We start from the raw sequence: 16,573 nt of genomic DNA, 5'->3' as shown, positions 1-16,573 counted from the left end.
GCAAGAAAGTTTAAGTAACTTTAAGATAGAGGAGATAAAATATATGTGATACTGGATTTGAATCTTATCAGAGGGGCTGAGAATGCGGTACTTACAATAGTGAATTATGTTAATGTTATAGCTCCTGATTTTGTTAATTACATTGAAGATAAATTAGTGAATATCCTTGTTCTTGGAATAAATAAGCAGTTTAGGGATAAGTTGGCTTTATGGTTGCCCTTAAGTCTTATGTAGTCCATAGGAAATGAACCACATATATACAAAATACATGTATAAATGCAAGATTGTTTGCAAACATGAAAAAATTAGTAAAATGTATATACTATGATTATTTATAATTCCTGATACTTATCTGAAAATTTCAATTACTCCCTAGGAAAAAGTATAAAAACAAAAAGGCAAAGAAGCATTGGAGGAAATATCTCAGTGAAGTAGGGACAGTCACATAAACTTGTTCTGAATTCACTTTAGATTAATAACTCCACGTTTCATTCATATCCAGCTCTGACCTTTCCATCACACTTCAGTTCAGTTCCCACTGTCATTAGGAATGGAGGGCAACCAATCATGGATCGCAGAATTCATCCTGGTGGGATTCCAGCTCAGTGAAGAGATGGAATTGCTCCTCTTCATCATCTCCCTCCTGTTATATACCTTCAACCTGCTGGCAAATGGCGTGATCTTCAGACTCATTTGCCTGGACCCCAGACTGCATTCCCCCGTGTACTACTTCCTCTCTCATCTGGCCATCACCGACATATCCTATGCTTCTAGTAATTTACCCCATATGCTGGAAAACCTAATGAAACACAAAAAAACGATCTCCTTTTTCTCATGCTCTATGCAGATGGTTTTCTGTTTGGCTTTTGCTTCTGTAGAATGCCTGATTTTGGTGGTGATGTCCTATGACAGGTACGTGGCGATCTGCCACCCCCTCCAGTACACTGCCATCGTGAACTGGAGAGTGTGCACGGTCCTGGCCATCGCATCCTGGGCGTGTGGATTTTCTCTGGCCCTAGTACAAGTAAGTCTCTTTCTAAGATTGCCCTTCTGTGGGCCCCAGAAGGTGAACCACTTTTTCTGTGAAATTCGATCTGTCCTCAAAGTGGCCTGTGGTGAAACCTGGATCAATGACATCTTCCTCTTTGCTGAAGGTGTGTTTATCTTAGTTGGGCCCCTTTCCCTGATGCTGGTGTCCTATGTGCACATCCTCTGGGCCATCCTGAAGATCCAGTCCAAGGAGGGCCGCAAGAAAGCCTTTTCCACCTGCTCTCCCACCTCTGTGTGGTGGGGTTCTACTTCGGCATAGCCATGGTGGTTTACTTGGTCCCAGAGAGTAGTCAACAAGATGAGTAGAAGAAAATCCTTTTCCTGTTTTACACCCTCTTCAACCCACTGCTGAACCCCCTTGTCTACAGTCTAAGGAATGCTCAAGTGAAGGCTGCCTTCCACAGAGTATTCCAGAAAGAGAGGACAATGTGAAGGAGGGTAGAATTATGGTTAGTGGATTTTCCCCCTAGTACTGAAGAAAATTCCCCTACAAAACACACGACTTAAGGATGAAAATTATCCAAGAGTAACACCAGCAAGATGGCAGAACAGGAGTTGCCAAGCCCCCTACTCCATGGAGATGACGTACGTAGATGAAATTGTCTGTGTGAGAACACCAGAAGGCAGGTAAGAGCTTGCAGCATCCCCAACTAGCACAAAGCCGAGAAGAGAGAGACAGTAAAGCTTTTAGGCAAATGGATGGCGTTTGGCCCGCCATGGCTGCTTCTCCTCCCCGACCCAGTGTGTTGGGATCAGGAGGAAATTCCTGACTCCCAGCTCTCCCTCAAGAGGGAAAGGTAAGAATGGCCCACGCATCCTACTTTTTAGATTTCCGAGGTGTGAAGGAGTCTGAGGGCTTCTTTTCTGTCTTGCCTGCCTCAGAGGCCTCATGGGAGTGGCAGTTTGGACTCCTTATCAGGACAACTGAGAAACATGGCAAGCACTTCAAATTTTTACACAATACAGAGATTTTTTTTTTGAGATTTTCACAATTCTAGTAGATGGACAGTGGCATCGCATTCTTGTTTTAATAGGAAATTCCCTGATGACATATGATGATGAATGTGTTTGCAAGTGCTTCCTTACCATCTGTCTGTCTTCTTTGGTGAGCTGTCCCTTTACATCTTTTGCCCATTTTTATTTAATAAACTTTATTTTTACAGCAATTTTAGATTCACAGCAAAAATTGTGTGCCAGGTACAGAGATATCCCATATACTCTGCCTCCACACATGCATAACCTCCCCCAGTATCAACATCCCTCCACAGAGTGGTCATTCATTGTCATTCATAAACCTGCATTGACACATCATTGTCACCCAAAGTCCGTAGCTTCCATTAGGGTTCACTCAACGTGTTCTACATTGTGTATGTTTGGACAAGTGTATAAGTACATGCACCCACCATTATATTATCATACGCAGCAGTTTCATCACCGTAAATATCATTACTAATCCCTGACAACCACTGACCTTCTTTAACTACGTTCATAGTTTTGGCTTTTCAGAATGTCATATAGTAGGATTTATAAATACACAGTTTTTTCCACATTGGCTCCCTGCAATCCCTTTGTATGCATTTAAGATTCCTCTGTCTTTTTTTACTGATAGTTCATTTCTTTTTAATGTAGAGTACTATTCCAGTGTCTGGGTATACCACAGTTTATTTGCCTACTGTTGGACATCTTGATTGCCTCAAGTTTAGGCAGTTATGAATAAAACTGCTTTAAACATCTCTGTGCAGGTTTTTTTGTGGACATAAGTTCTCAGATTCTTTGGGTAAACACCAGGTAGTGCAAATGGTAGACTGTACTGTAAGAGTATGTTTAGCATGTTAGGAAACCGTGAAGCTGTCTTTCAAAGTGACTGTATCATTTTGCAGTGAATGTATGCAATATATGAACATTCCTCTTGGTCCGCATCCTACTCAGTGTTTGTTGTCAGTGTTCTAATTTTTAGCCATTATTTGCTGATATTTCATTGTTGTTTTAATTTGTGTTTCTCTGATGATAGAGATGTGGAGCATTTTTTCATATGCTTATTTGCCATCTGTATATCTTCTTTGAAGTGGTGCGTGTTAGTTTTTGATCCATTTTTAATCGAGTGGTTTGTTTTTTTGCTATTACGTTTTAAGAGTTCTTTGTATGTATTGGAATCAAGTCATTTTTCCTACATGTGCAAAGGTTTTTCTCCAGCCTGTGGCTTAACTTTTCATATTCTTACCGGCGTTTTTCACAGAGTAGAAGTTTTTAAATTTAATGAAATGCAACTTATCAATTTCTTTTTTAACTTTGAAGAGTTTTTGATTTTCAGTTCAGGGTTGTCATTTTCTATTTTGGAGGGAGGAAGAGTGGATACTGGTTCTAAATGTCTTACGGTTCCCCCTGAGGCAAGACTTAACAGTGAATATTAAAAACAGTAATCATAAGAGCAAGGCTTACAAATAAGTCTTCTATCTAAAGTGCAGCAGCCTGATTGACTGAATGATACTTTTATATCACTGATTATTAACTTACACAAAATTAAGAGTTGAAGCTACATCTGGGAGCAAAGAAAGGGTGAGTAAATGCTTAATGAAAGGAAATTTCTGAGAGCCTGAATTTGCCTGTACTTACTGGGAAATAAATCCAAGTGGGAAATAATAGTTAGGGCCAAATCTCAAGGACCTAGTGTGGGCAAACAACTAAAACCAGGCAAAATTAAGTGTTCACTGCCTGTCGGTAAACTGCAAGAAACACTGAAGAAAATATTTTTTTTCCATTTGAAAGAAATGCTCCCTGATGGTAATGGGTATGATTATTTCCTAGGTGAGTTTGGATGTTATTTTGTCATTGGTTTTCAGAAGTGTGACTTTAGTATGCCTGAGTGTTGCTTTAGTGCCATTTATCCGGCCTTTGATTTGCTGAGCTCTGTATCCAGGGGAACGTAACCTTTATCATGCTGAGAAATCCTCTGAGATAATTCCCTCAAAATTTCTTTTTGTGTCACTTTATTTATTTAATTTTAATTTTTTTCTTCCAGTGTTATTGTGATACAATGGACATAGAACACTGGATAAGTTTAAGATGTAGAGCATAATGATTTGACTTACATAAAATGTGAATATTTTATTACAAGTTTAGTAAATATCCAACATCTCATATAGGTTAAAAAATTAAAGAAATAGAAGAAACATCTTCCTTGTGATGAGAAATCTTACAATTTTCTCTCAACAACTTTCATACGTAACATTACAGCACATTAATTATGTTTATCATGTTGTGTATCCCTTCCCTCACTCTTTATCTTATAAGTGTCAGTTTGTAACTTTTGACTACCTTCATCCAGTTCCCCCAGTCCCCACACCTCACATCTGGTAACCACAAACCTGATGTTTTTTTATGAGTTTGATTGATTGATTGATTGTCTGCTTTTCAGGTTTAATTAACCTAACACTGTGTTACTTCCTGCTACACAATATAGTGATTTGATATTTCTATACGTTTCAAAGTGATCGCCATGATAAGTCTAGTTACAGTTTATGAGTATATGAAGATATGTCAACTATATTTCCCACACTGTACATTTCACACCTTGTCTTATTTATTTATTAACTGGAAGTTTCTACCTTACAATTTCTTTCACCTCAATTTATTTTTTCCTCCCTACACCACCCCCTCTGCCAATCATCTGTTCTCTGTACCTATATCTTTGTTTCTGTTTCCTTAGATTTGTTCACTTGTTTCCAATTTTTAGATTCCACATGTAAGTGAAAATATACAGTATTTGTCTTTGTCTCACTTATTTCATTAGCATAATAGCTGTAGGTCCAGGCATGTTGTCTCAAATGACAGAATTTCATTCTTTTTTATGGCAGAGTAATGTTACATCCCCATGTAATTCTTGCCTTTTGATAATAGTCATGCTAACAGGCGTGAGGGAATGCCTCACTGCAGTTTTGATTTGTGTTTTCCTGATGATTAGTGATGTTGTGCACCTTTCCGTGTGCCTGTTGTCCATCTGTATGTGTCTTTTTGAAAAACAAAATGTCTATTCATATTCTCTGTCCATTTTTCTTAAACAAGTTTTACAGTTTTTCGATGTTGAGTTGTATGAGTTCTTTGTATATTTTAAATATTAATTCATTAATGAATGTTTCATTTGAAAATAATGTTTCATTTGAAAATAGGCGGCCTTTTCATTTTGCTGTTTCCTTTGCTGTGCAATAGATTTTTATTTTGATGTATTCCCATGTGTTTATTTTGGCTTTTGCTTCCCTTGCCTGAGATGACATATCGAAAAAGAAAAAAAAAAATCACTGAAATCAATGTCAGAGTACTGCCTATGTTTTTTAGAAGGTTCTTTTTTAAACTGAAGTATAGTTGATTTATAATATTAATGATTTTCATTTGTACAGCATAGTAATCGAGTGTTTTTACAGATTATATTCCATTAAAAGTATTGCGAGGTAATTGCTGTAATTCCCTGTGCTGTGCAGCATATCCCTGTTGCTCACCTGTCTTACGTATAGTGGGCGGGACCTCTGAATACCCTGCTCATCATTTGCCCCTCCCCTCTCCCTCTCCCCTTTGGTAACCACTAGTTTTCTTTCTGTCTCGTTGAGTTTGTTTCTGTTGTACATATACATTTGTGCATTCTTTTTTAAGTTCCATATATAAGGGATAACATACAGTATGTATCTTTCTTGTTTAATTTAATTCACTAAGCTTAATATTCTCTTGGTTAATTCATGGTGCTGCAAATGGCAGAATTATATCCTTTTTTGTAGCTGAGTAACATTCCATTGTGTGTGTTATGTTCTCTATTCATTTGTCTGGTACATTATTTCTTTTTGAATTTCTGTTTTATTTTTACCAGATATGTACCCAGGAGTGCAATTGCTGGATCATATGGTAGTTCTATGTTCAGGTTTTTGAGGAAACTCCATACTGTTTTCCATACTGACTGCATCAATTTACTTTCCCACCAAGAGTGGACAAGCATTCCCTTTACTCTACATCCTCTCCAACATGTGTTATTTGTAGACTTTTTGAGGATAGCCATTCTCACAGCTGTGAGGTGATACTCATTGTGGTTTTGATTTTCATTTCTCTAATAATTAAAAATGCTGAGCATGTTTTCATGCACCTCTTAGCCATCTGTATGTCTTTTTTGGAAAAATGTGGATTCAGGTCTTCTACACATTTTTTGATTGAGTTGTTTTATAAATATGGAGTTATATGAGCTGTGTATATTTTTTAGACATTAACCCCTTACCGTTTATTTCATTTAGAAATATTTTGTCCCATTGCGTAGCTTGTCTTTTCATTTTGTCCATGGTTTACTTCGCTGTGCAAAAGCTTTTAAGTTTTATTAGGTCCCATTTGTTTATTTTTGCTTCTATTTCTTTTGCATTAGGAGACAGATCCAAAAAATAGACTACTGTGTTTTATGTCAAAGTGTATTCTGCCTATGTTCTCTTCTAGGAGTTTTATGGTTTCAGGTCTTACATTTAATTAACTAAGCCATTTTGAATTTATTTTTGTGTATACCATGAGAGAGTAGTCCACGTAGATTCCTTTTCATGTAGCTATCCAGTTTCCTCAACACAATTTACTAAGGAGGCTGTCTATTCCCCGTTGTATCCTCTTGTGTCCTTTGTCATGGATTAACTGCCCATGTAACTGTGGGTTTATTTCTGGGCTCTCTATTCTGTTCCATTGATGTATGCCTCTTGTTGTACCACTGTTATGCTGTTTTGATTATTGTAGCCTTGTCGTATAGTTTGAAGTCAGGAAGTCTGATACCTTCAGCTTTGTTCTTTATTAAGATTGTTTCACCTTTGGGGTCTTTTGTGTTTCCATAAAATTTTTAGGATTACTTTTTTTCTAGTTCCGTGAAAATTCCAGTGGTATTTTGACAGGAGTTGCATTGAATCTGTAGACTGTCTTCAGTAGTTTGGACATTTCAACAATATTAATTATTCCCATTTATGAGCACAGTATATCTTTCCATCTGTTTGTGTCATCCTGAATGTCTGTCATCAGTGTCATAAAGTTATCAAGTCTTGTTGTGTTTCTCTTTGTGTTGATCTTCTTTGGTAATCTCTGCATTTCCTGAACCTGAATGTCTCATTCCTTTCCCAGGTTATGGACGTTTTCAGCTATTATGTCTTCAGATATGTTCTCTGCCCCTTTCTCCCTTCTGCTTTTGGGAACCCTATAATGCAAATGTTCGTTCACTTGATATTGACCAAGATGTCTCTTAAACTGTCCCCACTGCTTTTCTTTTTCTGAACGTCTTTATGCTCATTACCTTGAACTCTTTCTTGGCTAAATTGCTTATCCCCATTTCACTTAGTTCTTCTTGCATTTTATCTTATTCCTTTGTTTGAAACTTACTATTATTACTCTGTTGCCTTGTTTTGCCTAACTGGACGTTTTTCTCTCTATGTGTTTGGTAGGTTGGTTATGTTTCCCAACGTTGGAGATGTGGCTTTTGTGAAGATATCCTGTATGTTCCAGCAGCACACTGCTCTCTGTCCCTAGAGCTACGTGCTCTAGGGGTTCCAACTGTGTGCCTGCATGGGTCCTTGTGCTGAGGCAGGGCTCACAAATGGTGGTCTGGCAGCCATTGCCAACCCCTCATTCTGCTTGTTGCTAGGCCCTGCCTTGTGCAGAGCCCACTGGCCACTCATGGGCCGGACATGGTCAAGAGACACCTAACTGCCAAGTGCCAAAGGGGCCCTGAGCTAGTGCTGGTCCGCTGGTGGGTAGACACAGGTTCCGGGGTGGGTAGTTGTGCAGCCTGGGATCCCAGATCCAGTGTCAGCCTGCTAGTGGGTGGGGCCAGTTCCTGACATGACTGGCTGTCTGGTCAAAGGTGTCTTGGAGCTCTCATTGGTCTGCTTGTAGGAGGGGCTGGGCTTCAGGGCACCTGGGGCCAAAGCTTGCACATTGCTGGGTGAGGCTGCTCCCAGGGCTAGTGCCAGCTTGCTTGTGCATGGACCCCGGGTGGGGAGGGCTGGGTCCCAGGGAGACTCTGGGCTCAGAGGGTCTTACGGCAGTCAGCCAGCTCATGAGTGGCACAATGTCGCTGCTTGTCCTGAGGCATCAAAGTACTGGCGGTATAGGCTGGTGAATGGGGCCAGGTCCCAGGATTAATATGCAAGAAGGAGAAATCTAAAATGAGGCTAGCCAGCCTTGATGTCCTCATGGGAAAATGAGCTCCTAAAAGTAGCTGCTGCTAATGCCTATGCCCCTAGCATTACCTCCATTTGCCTCCTACCTCTCCAGGAGGCCAAGATTAGCAGGTGAGCCTCACGCAGGCTCCTTTCAAATTACTGCGTCTACCCTGCGTCACAGAGTTTGTGAGATTTTGTGTGAGCCCTTTAAGCCTGGAGTCAATTTCCCACAGCCTTTTGGAAACAGCCCTGTTAGCCTTCAAAGCCAGATGTTCCGGGGGCTCGTCTACCTGGTGCAGGACCCCAGGCTAGGGAGCAGCTTGATGTGGGGCTCAGACCCCTAGCTTCCTAGGGAGAAGCTCTGTGGTCGCAGTTATCCTCCTGTTTGTGGGTCGTCCCCCTCGGAGTGTGAGGATTGACTCTAGTATCTCCCACCCTCTTCTACCCGTCTTGTTGTGGTTCCTTCTTTACATCTTTAGCTGTGGAAGATCTTCTGCTAGTCTTCTGATCTTTCGCATCAGTGGTTGCTCTGTCAACACTTAGAATTCTGCTGTCCCTGTGGGAGGAGTGACTCAGGGTCATCCTGTTCCAGCACGTTGGCCACTCCTGTGCCATTTTATTTGACTTTTTCCTGAGGATGGTTAGCCTTTTTTTAACTACATCCCCAAGCATCTTTCAGACTCGTCTCCATTTTTCATTATTTTTCTTTGAATGCTTTTCCTCGAATGTTTTCTGTTGATCTTCATTTGAATTTGTTGATCCTGCTCTCAACTGGATCCAGTCTGCTATTAAATTCACCCAGTGTTTTCTTAATTTCACATGTTATTATTTGCTCCTTAACAATGAATATAGGATTATTTCTATAGATTCTAATTCTTCATTGAAATTATACTTTTAAAATTTTGTGTGTCTTTGTTCCCATTTTCTTTGATATAAACGACAGTTATTTTGAAGTCTTTATTGTAGCTTCAATATCTTTGTCATATCTAGGACCTTTTCTCTTGGTTCTTGTATCTCTTGGTTATTGATAATTTTCTTCTTTTTCACATGTTGAATGATAAATTACAAAGACTGTAGATTTTTATCAATGTATGAAGATTAATGAGGCTTTGTATTTTCTCTAAAGGCTATTAAACTTGTTGAAGTTCACCTTGTTCCTTTTAGGGCTTAGTTTTATCCTTTTTTTATTGAAGCACAGTCAGTTTACAATGTTGTGTCAATTTCTGGCGTTCAGCACAGTGCTTCAGTCATATAGAAACATACATATATTCGTTTTCATATTCTCTTTCACCATAAATTCCTACAAGATATTGAATATACTTCCCTGTGCTATACAGTATAAACGTGTTGTTCATCTATTTTTTTTGGTTTTAGATTTGTTAACATAAATGTATTTCAGTTACATTTTTCGAGTTAGGACTTGAGCAATGCCTGAGAAAACGTCCTCCACATATTTTGAGGAATCCTTTTCAACATATACTTCCTCTCTAAAATCTCACCCCCTACAATCCCAGCTTTCTTCCTTGCCCTTTACTCCAACCTCTGCTGGGATTTCAGCTCCCTCTACCTTCTTGAGCAGTGTTTGGAGAATACCCTTGGAAGAAAGCCTGTGTGGACGTGAGGCTTACTTGTGCTTCCCATTAAACAAGTGCGGCAACGTCGTCCTAGCCGTCTGCTTCTGCAGCACGCGCAGTCAAAGCCTGGACTCACTTCTCATTGTACTGATGATTTTACCTTTCTCAATAAAGCAGTTAAGTGTTGTGGGAAAACAGTTTTTGTAGTCAATTGATGTTTAGCACATGACAAGTATTTTTAAGCTCATTAATAAGTAAATGAGGAAGAAAATAGTAGATTGCATAGGTTTGAAGAAGGTTTGGAAGGGCAGATACACATATTTATACAGGTAACAAACTGCACCAGATAACAGTTTTCTTTTTATTATGATGTCTCTGCGAGTCGATAGGTAAGTCGCAGGGGCAATATAATGCTGAGTTATATCCTCAAAGATATGATTAGTCAGAAATACCAAGTCATGAGCTGACATGTAAATATTAGACAAGTTGATTTGAGTCTGTTAATCATAGATAGCTACAGTGAAAATAATTAATTCTTATAGCTAAATTGTGTTCCCCCCACAAATATAAATGTTGAAGTTCTAACAGTCACTATGTCAGAATGTGACTGCATTTAATACTGCATATTTAAAAGGTAACTAAGTTAAAACGAGGTCATTAGGATGGGCACCAATATGATATGACGGGTGTCCTTTAGAAGAGGTGCTTAGGACTCAGACACACACAGAGGAAAACCATATAAAGTCACAGTGAAAGGACTGCCATATATGAGCCAAAGAGAGAGAGGTTTCAGAAGAGCCCGACCCCCCTGAATCCTTGACCTTGGACATCCAGCCCCTAGGACAATAAGAAAGCACATTTCTGATGTTGGCGGTGCGTAGTCTGCGGTACGCTGTGATGGCACCTCTAGAAAACTAAAGGTTTAGTTCAGTGATGACAGAAAGAAAGGTCAGTTCACAGAGTGCCAAGCAATGATATATGGAAATCAGTTATCAGATATATTATTAAAGAAGCTACTGGGAACATCTCCACCAGGTAATATAAATGAGAAATAATACATTTTTTAATGTTGGGAACAAATTTCTTTTTCTTAATTGTAAGTCTGAAAAATGAGATCTTCCAGAAAGTAGCATCATCCTTTGCATAATTACACAAAAATATCACAGATGGTTCTATTAAGTTACCTAAGCCTGCATTTCTCTGAGATCCTCTAAAAGGAGCACATAACCTGAATTTGTGTTAAAATTAAATAAAACCAGGAGGAATTAAATACCATTATGTGGACAAAGACTGTGAGTGTGTGTGAGTGTGTGTTTCAGTCAAGCAAACAAAGCTGATGATGAGCAGATTGAATTCAAAACAGCAAAAGACCTCGCCTCTATGATAAGTCTTTCCCAAACTTATGTCACAACGACCAACAGTGAAACAGTGTGCAGTGTGATTGGGCAGGAAATGAAAGGAGTTATCAGGACCACAGAGCAGGCAGCAGTATGTAACAGGAACTGCTAAGAAAGCTTCAAATTTATCTCAGCTTATATAGTGAAAAGAATGATTTATGCTATAGCTGCATAGGCAAAAAAATACAATTTTCCTTCCAAAAACACAAAAGTACTAGTCTGTGAGAATAGCAGAGTAAAGAATTCCAAAAATTCCCTGCACCAGAGAAGTAACAAGGACACTAACAAAATTTGTCAAAATCATGTTTTTCATAAACCAGAAATCAAAGGCTTGCAAAAATCTACTGCATGTTCTTCGAAGAAAAACATGCTCCCTTGATAGGAACAGTCAGCTGTTGGGGTTTTCATGTGCACTGTTCCCATCACCGTCCCTCCAGCTCTGTGGTACCCTAGAAAACAAACAGCCCTGCCGTCATGGTTATAACTAGTATAACTGCAGTGTCTGGAAGGGGTGGCCAGGGTTGGAGGAACCAGAAACCTATGACATAGAGAAAGGAAATCGCAGTTACATTATAAATTTTGATGTTAGGATGAGAACCTCGGCACATCACAGATCCTGTAATCATAAGCCCTAATACAAATTTGGAGTCATGACTGAATTTTACATCCAACATCTGAAAATACAGTAAATATTTATAATTAGCAATACAAAAATACATGTAAACTGACAACTATCACCAAAGACAGCTAGGAGAAGGGAAGAAAGAAACAGAAGCATTAAGTACAAGAAACTACATTTTCAAAAAAAATATGTATTATGTAATAGTATTATATACCAAGCACTTTCTTGACAACAAGGAGGGTACAGCATTAGAAGAAAGCTTCTAGTTGATGCTTTGTAGGGAGCTTCAGGGCGCTGGCGTTACTCTAGGTGACAGGAAGTCAGAGACCTGCTGATCCACACTGATGTGCAGCAGGTGAACATTTACTCTGGACCACCACATCTGGGGAAGAAGCCTGGCTTGAGATACTAATTTATACACATACCAGTTCATGAAGCATGTTGCAACTACTGGGATTCATGCGGGCCTATGGAAAGTGAACAGAAAAGAGATACAAACATAAACCCCAAAGAATGCCAGTTTGTACAGATATAAGGGGGGAAATGAGGAATCAGCAGGAAAGAGGAACAAGCACAAAGGCAGGAAGACCACTGGGGGAGCATCATGATCGCCACGTGAAGAAAGTGTTTCCAGGGGTGCCATTGACTCTGGTACATGCCCTTGGCAGGTCAACTCAGGTGATGACTGAGAAATGACCATTGGATACAGCAAAGAGATAATCGGTGTCTTTGAGATAAAGAATTTCGCATTCTGACCAGAAGTGTTCAAGACAAAATAGGAGCAGAGACATTTGAGACAGAAATTGCTGGAGAAAATTTCTTAAGTCGGCAAGAGGGATGGGACTCATGTAAGCTGTAGTCTGATCGACACTGAGAAAGAACTAGTAACCCTGTAGTAACAGCAGAGAAGTTGGGATAAATGCATGAATTCAGTGACTCAGTCAGTGTATTAATTGGGACTGGAGAGATTGTCATCTGACTGCTTCCATGGTCTCAGTTACTCTGACTCAGTAGGCAAGACTATGGGTGGAAGGACTTAAGAGAGGTTTAAAGAAAGAGCAAACAGGAAATAAATCACCTGAGAGAAAAGGCTAGGGAAATATCCTATGATTTCTGGGAGCAACGAGAGCCAAGTCGACGTGAATACTCATGAATTTAAGGGACATGAGTCATCACGTTTGTGTGTTGTCCTCTAGATCTGCGGATGCAGGCAAAGCCGTGCATCATCTAAATTCAATGTGTGAGTTAATTTAGAGGAAGAACATTTTTGAATTGGGACAAGTATGGAAGGACGAGCTTAAAGCAGGAAAGCACTGAGGAAATAGCATTCAATCTCCATGAGTTTCCAAGTAATGATTAATACTTGCAGTGGAAACTTTCATAATTATTACACATTAACGCTTCAGCCAACAGAGGTCGTTCACGCCCTGGGAAAGATACAGTCCTTTGAGGGGCTTCCTTAACAAGCTCCACGGGGGTCGCACTTATTACATCACGAGTCTTCCCACAAGTAATATGGAGAGGAAGGAACAATTTCAAGATCAAGTACATAATATTCATATCCTTGGGGACTGTACTACGGAACATAAAATATGATTTATCTGTTAAATTTTTATACCAAGATCCCCTTGAGTACAGACATCTTTGCTGTTCTTCCTGAGTTTTTATTTCTCTGCACGAGCAGGTGCACAGTCATGGGCACACACACACATGCACACATACACAGACACACACACACACTCTTAAAGATAGAAAAGAAGGAGAGCCAAGAGAGTTGGGGCACTTTTTGCAATACTTTGTGGGAAATGCACAGAATAGTGAGAAGACGCTTCGTAATTTTTTCCCTGGACTCCACAGGTACATCTTTGGGGAATGGCTGGTTTTATCTTGTCAGACTAAAAGCCCTCACATATATAGAGGCTCCTGAGCACCCATGAGCCCTGCCCTCTCCGTCAAGGGAGAAAAGGTAGATGGGACTCACCACGCACTGAACTCGCTTCAGGGAGCAGGCGACTCGGCTGCAACCATTCCCCGTCCCTGTGAGTTTTCCTCTGCATTCAAGCCCAATTCGAGAAAAATATCAGAAATAGCACCCCATTCCCCTTTTGTACAAATCATTATCTTTACATTGATTAATGGTTTACAGAAGAGCAGGACCAAAGGCTGGCATTAGGTTTAGGAAGAAGAAAAGCCACCTCTGTGAAGACCCCTTTCTTGAAGTGTGCTGGGGTCTCAGAGTGACACCTGATACCCATGCTGTCTCAACATAGCTTCCTTACTCCTCTGAGAGCCCCTCCCCAGTCACGCTGACGGGAAGGGGCTGCTGAAACTCGCTGTCCCTGAGTCATGGTATCACACTGAAAGGGCCTAAGAGTCATTTAACCCTGTTGCCTCCTTTTACAAATGATGAAGCCGGAGATGATGTGTGATTTGTCCTTCACTACCTTTCACTTCTTCCTCTGCTGAGGACCCTGTGCTCCCACCACATCCTGGAAATGCCCCACTGCCAGGGAAGTGAGGACCATTGAAATCCTTTTCTTTGCTGCCCAGGAGGGAGGCGGTAATAAGTGGCAGGGAAAAGCTTATAGCTGCTTGATCAGAATCCGTTATTATTCCTCCTTGTAGCAGTGAAACTGGTACAGCTGTCTGTTGAGTTTAACTTGATTGATTTTCCAGAGTTTCTCTCCGGGGTGGTGTCCTCATCTGGCACCCTTTGTCACCTCCTGGGGTGGGATAACGTGCCTACCACTGCATCAGATTTGGGGGGAAGTTCTAGGTGGTGAAAATAGGGTAAAATATTCCTACACAAAGACAGTTTCTCTGCCTCACGTGTGTTTGTACCTGGCAAATTCTCAGTGAATATCTTTGCTTTTATTGTCTTCACCTTTACTTGTCAAAACTTTTAAAATAATGGAATAATTGAAAATATATCATTCTTAAATTGTACCAAGTACAAAAAGAAAATCAAGGAACTCCTGTCAGTGTTTATAATGTTACAGTGAGGCATAGGATTTCTAACACCTTCATCTAAACAGCAAAAATTGGATTATTTGCAATCCATTTTTCAGCATTAAACTCTTAAGATTCAAGTTACTGATTTGAGGCTAACAGGGTTTTCATGTTCATATTAGTCTGACTTTTTGCTGTGTAAAAGTCCAGAATTGATGGTCTGCTAACAGGCAATGACTGGAAGGTCGTTCTAAGGAGCCCCCACCTGAGCTTTTAAGGTGTCAGAATCCAGTGAGGTTGTAGGAGGTGCTGGAGCAAAGGGGTTCACTTCTGCAGCAAGTCGAGGAAGCACTGATCACTCTCTGCAGACACCAGGTTGGATATGGGAAGTTTCAGGAGCAACAGATATAAAGAGAAAGCCCTCTGATAATCATCTTGTAATACAATATTTATTAATGTTTATTACTTTCTTACTAAATAAGCTTTTCTACGTATATATTAAAATTAGGTAGTAACTTAAATAGATTAACTGAATCTCTTAAAAGACATATTCTTATATATTGTGCGATGTGACAGTTGTATCCTTTTAACCTATCATGACAGCATGCCTGAAATGTAGAATGAAGTGTAGAGGTATTTAATGTACTGGGGACTGGACTTAGAAGCTGATGCCAGATGAATGGGAACCCCCAGGAGAGACAGTGAAGAAAGACAGGCATTTGAGAGCACGTGTCTGCAAGGCAAAGAAACAGGGGTGTTGTCAGGGTCCTAAATGTCAGAGGAACAAAAGTGTTGGAGTTTTGATTTATCTGTAAGTTTGTGAATATGTATAGTAAGCTGATTCTACATTAAACTAAGTTGCCAAGTCCCTAATTAGGCAACTGAGGACAGAAGGGCAGACCAGACTAGCAGTAAAACCCGCAGCCACTGCGGAGGCTTTTAATTCTTGTGCTGGCATTAATAACGTGATGTTTATGCTTATATTAGTTGTAAAATTAGTAACAAAAACTTGGATATTAGAGGCATGCACTGAAATTGGACGAGGGCCTTAGGATCCTTTTACTAGCTGACTGACGCAACCTGCTTGAGAGCCTCGTAAACTATCATTAAATAGGAAAACCTCTGGTCTGCTCTCCCTGGTGCATAATACAGACATTTGTCACTTTAAGACGTTAATAAAGCAACACCTGCAATGTGCTGTATTTGCTCTATATTTGCTCATTTGGTTGTTTTGTTTTTTTTTAATTTAGTGCTCATATCTGAAATCAGTGTCCAATGCTCTATTTTTTTTATTCCACTGGCAATGATTAAGTCTTAGACTTTTCTGCATCGATAATCAATGAAAGTATTATCAATGCACAGTTGAGTATGAAAAAATGAATGACTCCACTTATATACAGGGCGTGTCTTAGATCCTTTTATTACGTGCAATGAATGTTTATTCCCACTTTCTCTATTGCTTATAATTTATTGGGAATTTAAGTAAACACATTGCTTTCATTGACCTATTGTAACTTTTAACCATGTTCATATTAGATTCTTTGTAAGCTATTCTATATATTTTATTTCATCTTGAGTGAATATGAGGTTGCAAGTATTTAATTTGTACATCTTTGGCATTAAAATTGTTTGTTTGTTTGAAAATTGGTTTTTAAAACACATTTTGAGCCTAACAGTTTTATTAATACTATTTCATTTTAATTTTGATTTTTGTTATATGGTTTTGAATTTTTGTTTTCTTCACCCTGCTCCATGTCCCTGTGATACAGAGGCATATCATATATGGGTGTTCCAGGCTCAGTAATCCAGCGAGCCAGCAAG

The 16,573-nt window shown here is 39.6% G+C and overlaps 1 pseudogene; it reads left to right on the top strand.

Moving 5' to 3' along the window:
- The first annotated feature begins 550 nt into the window (after positions 1–550).
- On the top strand, positions 551–1,482 carry LOC105068093 (olfactory receptor 2A2-like; annotated as a pseudogene).
- Positions 1,483–16,573: the final 15,091 nt, after the last annotated feature.

This window comes from Camelus bactrianus, chromosome 7 (assembly GCF_048773025.1).
Source record: "Camelus bactrianus isolate YW-2024 breed Bactrian camel chromosome 7, ASM4877302v1, whole genome shotgun sequence".
NCBI lineage: Eukaryota > Metazoa > Chordata > Mammalia > Artiodactyla > Camelidae > Camelus > Camelus bactrianus.
This window is presented reverse-complemented; position numbering and strand designations above follow the sequence as displayed.